The following is a 6,000-nucleotide window of genomic DNA, read 5'->3' on the forward strand; positions in this document are numbered from 1 at the left end:
CATATGATTAGGGTTGGGAATCGAAAATCGATTACGATTCCAGAATTGGATACTTAAGGTCAGGAATCAGATACTTGTTGTCAAATTAAAATATATATTTTTTTTCCCCTTCATCTGTGAGGTCATCATGTGTTGCGGACCTAGCGATCTGCCAGGACCTTGCTCGCTAATCTAAGCTTTCCAAAGTTTGGCTACATTTGCGATCAGAAGCCAAAACAGCTAACGTTAAGTATAATATCTGTGATAGCTAAACATGTTGCAAGAGAGGTGTCACCACCAACAAGACAAAGCACTTTAATTTAATCGATCGTTAAAGTTCACGAACACGATTCAAACACCAACGTGATTCTATTCCTAAATTACAATGATTCATCGGTTTCATTCCTCAACCTTTGACGTGTGCGATCAATGTTGTGATCACTTGTTGGTTCATCCGTGCAGCGTACGATCACACCAGTGTGATTTGAACATTTAAATATGCATTCGCGCTGCCGCTGACCTAAAGAGAGCAGCTGTCATCTGTCACAGTCTTTTCAACCGCACAGTATCATTATTTCTGTGCTACAAACATTCAAATCACAGAAGTACTGGGATAAAAGTTTGTAGTTCAGATATAAACTGTGTGTACGATGTGTAAGGTAGCGATTAAAATAGAGTAAATCATCTTTTGAAAGTAATTTGACACTTCAAATGAAGATTTATCGATGACATAGTTATGCCAGTAGGTGGCGAAAAGGGGCTGTTAAAATGTATTTGTCTTTGAATCAATCAAGAGATTCATTCAAGAATGCTGATTCATCCAGTACATGTGATTTTGTTTAGTTGTCTAATGTTTTTTTCTTCAGAATCATGCTTTGACGTGTGCGATCAATGTTGTGATCACTTGTTGGTTCATCCGTGCAGCGTACGATCACACCAGTGTGATTTGAACATTTAAATATGCATTCGCGCTGCCGCTGACCTAAAGAGAGCAGCTGTCATCTGTCACAGTCTTTTCAACCGCACAGTATCATTATTTCTGTGCTACAAACATTCAAATCACAGAAGTACTGGGATAAAAGTTTGTAGTTCAGATATAAACTGTGTGTACGATGTGTAAGGTAGCGATTAAAATAGAGTAAATCATCTTTTGAAAGTAATTTGACCCTTCAAATGAAGATTTATCGATGACATTGTTATGCCAGTAGGTGGCGAAAAGGGGCTGTTAAAATGTATTTGTCTTTGAATCATACAAGAGATTCGTTCAAGAATGCTGATTCATCCAGTACATGTGATTTTGTTTAGTTGTCTAATGTTTTTTTCTTCAGAATCATGAGAACCACAACTTCCATTCGGGGAAAAAAATAAATAAAAATGTATCCAGAATCATGCAGTTCTATTTAGCACACAACATTATTATGTTTTTTTCAAAAATGTATTTTAATATTATAAAAGTCTTCACTATCACTTTTGATCAATTTGATACGTCCTTGATTAATAAAAGTATTACTAAAATCGTAACATTAAATCTAAGTATAAAATCTTAAGTATTAAAATATCATATTGATCCCAGACCTTTGAAAGGAAAAATTCTGGGTAATTATTGCCATAACATAATGTGATTTTTCAGTAACACTTTACAATAAGGTTCATTAGTTAAACATTAGTTCATGTATAAACTAACATGAACTAACCATGAGCAATACATTTGTTACTGTATTTACTAATCTTCACTAACGTTAGTTAATAAAAAATACAGATGTTCATTGTTAGTTCACAGTGCATTAACTAATGTTAACAAGATTTTAATAATGTGTTAGTAAATGTTGAAGTTAACATTATAAATAAACGCTGTATACGTGCAGTTCATTATTAGTTCATGTTAACTAATGAACCTTATTGTAAAGTGTTACCGATTTTTCTTAGTTTTATCCAACTTAAGTGATTTGAAACTGATTTTCCATCTCACCCCCCAAAGAAAAACCGCCCAAGCAGCATGCAGTTTTGTGAACCATTTAAAAAATTGGACTGACACAGAGATAATTACAGTTATTTAAATTCATGATCAATCATAAATGAATAAAGACTTTATTTAATGTGAAAATGAAGGGCTCTGACACAGTCCAAATGCATGGAACGCTACGAGGGTGAATAAATGATGACAGAATATGAATTTTTGGGTGAACTATCCATTCAGTAACATTCATGAAGAAGCGATATTCAGAAAGACACTGACATCAGTAGACAATATCAGCTTTTTCTCCTTCCCCGTTCCTCCCGACTCTCCCATTATATTTCCAGCCAAAGAGCTTCCTAGTTTCTGACCTTGTCTTTGCGCAGCGTCTGTGCCGTCAGTCAATCTCTGATCTCTGTAATCCACTTTCACTCGTGAACATGACAGGAGTTTGTCTCATAAAATCGGAATCAGGCCAAGTCAAACACAGACCACAAACCGCCCGGGGACGCACTACAGGCAGGTCATGAAAGCTCTAATCTACACGGTCCACACAATAATTCATGTGAATATATCCAGTTTGCAAGCCTGAACCTGATTTCTGATCCACAAGAGGTTCTGCTTTCAAATGCAGTCTTGTACATCTTACTAAAATGTCACATTTTGCCCTTAAATGAAAAGAAAAAAATAAATATATATATATATAAAAAAATATTTATATATATTTTAAAAAAGTGTTTTATATTTAGTGTTTTATTGTGTTGCCACATAATGACTCGTGATAAAATATGTAGTTTGTAAGCCTGAACCCAGATTTCTGAGGGTTTGAACTTATGCATCTCACTAAAAAATGGCAAAGAAAATAAGAAATTCTCATGATAATGGCACGGAAAATTCAACAGTTGCCACACAATAATTTGTGTGAAAAATGATCAGTTTGCAAGCTTAATTTCTCATTTCTGATTTATAAGATGTTCTGCTCTTGCGCATCTCAATAAAAAATGGTATATTTCACCCCAAAATCAAAAGAAAAAACAAAACAAAACAAGAAATTGCCACAATAGTTTAAAAATGCATATTTGTTGGGGTTTTATTGTGTTTCCACACATTAATTCATGTGAAAATAGCAAGTTTTCAAGTTTTAAATCCACAAGAGGTTCTGTTTTCAAATGTACAGTAGTTTTGTGCATCTCACTAAAAATGCCATATTTCTGCCCAAAAAAAAAAAATTATAAAAATTGTGGTAATAATGGTTTTAAAATGCACCTTTGTTGTGTTTTTGTGTTGCCACACAATTATTGTGCATCTTAAAAATGGCATATTTCGCCCCAAAATCAAAAGAGAACAAGTCATGAAGACTGAAAAATGTGTTTTTGTGTTCCCACACAATAATTTGTGAAAATATCCAGCTTGTAAGCCTGTTGATCCACAATAGGTTCTGCTCTCGTGCATCTCACAAACAATGGCATATTTCACCCCAAAATTAAAAAAAAGAAAGAAATTGTCATGATAATGGTTTACAAATGCTCCTTTGTTGTTTTTATTGTGTAATTAACATAAAAAGCAGTTTGCAAGCCTGAACATGATTTCTGATCCACAAGACGTTCCGCTGTAGACTTTTGAGGCATTTGAGTTCTGTGCATCTCAAAAAATGTGACATTTCGCCACAAAACCAAAAGAAGAAATAAGAAATTGTCATGACAGTGGTTTAAAATACACTTTTTGGGGTGAAATATGACCCAGGCATTCACCTGGACTTCAACCACAAGGCAAAGTAATCTATCTGTAGGACAATATGTAGACACATGTAGAAACAAAATCATCTACACACTAAAAGCAGGAAATGCTAACTTTATCGGCATCATCTAACATGGAACCACAAAGCACTCGTAACCACAGGGAAAGCAGGCGCTGCGCTGCTGGTGTGTGAGAGAGAGACCACTTCAATGAAACGCTCTTGAGTGAATCACGCATTGTTGAAGCTCCTTGACCCATATGAGCAAACAGAAAGATATGATCGGCAGAGCGGAGATAGCAAAGCTTTTCACATCGCAGTATGCCGCAGGGCATTTATAAAACAAGCTCAAAATAACACAACATCAGGACTTCAGTGCAAGAGAAGTTCAGGGACCTTATTCAGTAGGAAATACCAGTTTACATTTCCAAATTCATTTTGTCATTAATTGTAATAATCCAGTGCGATTTTTGTTTGCTCCACACCGAGATCTGATCTGATCATCATCCAGTCTGTCTGGAATGACATGATGAAACAGAACAAACCGAGACAAACTAAATCCAGAAGAACTGTAGCAACGTCTCCAAGATGCTTCAAGAGACCTACTGCGGATGATTTAGTTTCGAAACGAAATGCAAAAGCGCCTGTTTGGCAATATTTTGGATTTTGAAAAGCCTGTTGACTTCTGCTGTTTATCTAAGGTGATTTTGGAAGTTTTTTTTAAACATTTGTTTCTTATTTAACTGGTTCCACATTGTTTGCTGGTTTTTACTTTATTTAAACTTTGTGTCATTTATTTATTTTATTTGACATCAAGGTTGTATGCCGTGCCTCCAAGCTTTCTTACTCGTTTTGCTAATAAACCTTGTACATCTTACTAAAATGTCACATTTTGCCCTTAAATGAAAAGAAAAAAATAAATATATATATATATAAAAAAATATTTATATATATTTTAAAAAAGTGTTTTATATTTAGTGTTTTATTGTGTTGCCACATAATGACTCGTGATAAAATATGTAGTTTGTAAGCCTGAACCCAGATTTCTGAGGGTTTGAACTTATGCATCTCACTAAAAAATGGCAAAGAAAATAAGAAATTCTCATGATAATGGCACGGAAAATTCAACAGTTGCCACACAATAATTTGTGTGAAAAATGATCAGTTTGCAAGCTTAATTTCTCATTTCTGATTTATAAGATGTTCTGCTCTTGCGCATCTCAATAAAAAATGGTATATTTCACCCCAAAATCAAAAGAAAAAACAAAACAAAACAAGAAATTGCCACAATAGTTTAAAAATGCATATTTGTTGGGGTTTTATTGTGTTTCCACACATTAATTCATGTGAAAATAGCAAGTTTTCAAGTTTTAAATCCACAAGAGGTTCTGTTTTCAAATGTACAGTAGTTTTGTGCATCTCACTAAAAATGCCATATTTCTGCCCAAAAAAAAAAAATTATAAAAATTGTGGTAATAATGGTTTTAAAATGCACCTTTGTTGTGTTTTTGTGTTGCCACACAATTATTGTGCATCTTAAAAATGGCATATTTCGCCCCAAAATCAAAAGAGAACAAGTCATGAAGACTGAAAAATGTGTTTTTGTGTTCCCACACAATAATTTGTGAAAATATCCAGCTTGTAAGCCTGTTGATCCACAATAGGTTCTGCTCTCGTGCATCTCACAAACAATGGCATATTTCACCCCAAAATTAAAAAAAAGAAAGAAATTGTCATGATAATGGTTTACAAATGCTCCTTTGTTGTTTTTATTGTGTAATTAACATAAAAAGCAGTTTGCAAGCCTGAACATGATTTCTGATCCACAAGACGTTCCGCTGTAGACTTTTGAGGCATTTGAGTTCTGTGCATCTCAAAAAATGTGACATTTCGCCACAAAACCAAAAGAAGAAATAAGAAATTGTCATGACAGTGGTTTAAAATACACTTTTTGGGGTGAAATATGACCCAGGCATTCACCTGGACTTCAACCACAAGGCAAAGTAATCTATCTGTACAATATGTAGACACATGTAGAAACAAAATCATCTACACACTAAAAGCAGGAAATGCTAACTTTATCGGCATCATCTAACATGGAACCACAAAGCACTCGTAACCACAGGGAAAGCAGGCGCTGCGCTGCTGGTGTGTGAGAGAGAGACCACTTCAATGAAACGCTCTTGAGTGAATCACGCATTGTTGAAGCTCCTTGACCCATATGAGCAAACAGAAAGATATGATCGGCAGAGCGGAGATAGCAAAGCTTTTCACATCGCAGTATGCCGCAGGGCATTTATAAAACAAGCTCAAAATAACACAACATCAGGAC

This window comes from Sinocyclocheilus grahami, unplaced genomic scaffold (genome assembly GCF_001515645.1).
Source record: "Sinocyclocheilus grahami isolate Dianchi unplaced genomic scaffold, SAMN03320097.WGS_v1.1 scaffold142.1, whole genome shotgun sequence".
Classification (NCBI taxonomy): Eukaryota; Metazoa; Chordata; class Actinopteri; order Cypriniformes; family Cyprinidae; genus Sinocyclocheilus; species Sinocyclocheilus grahami.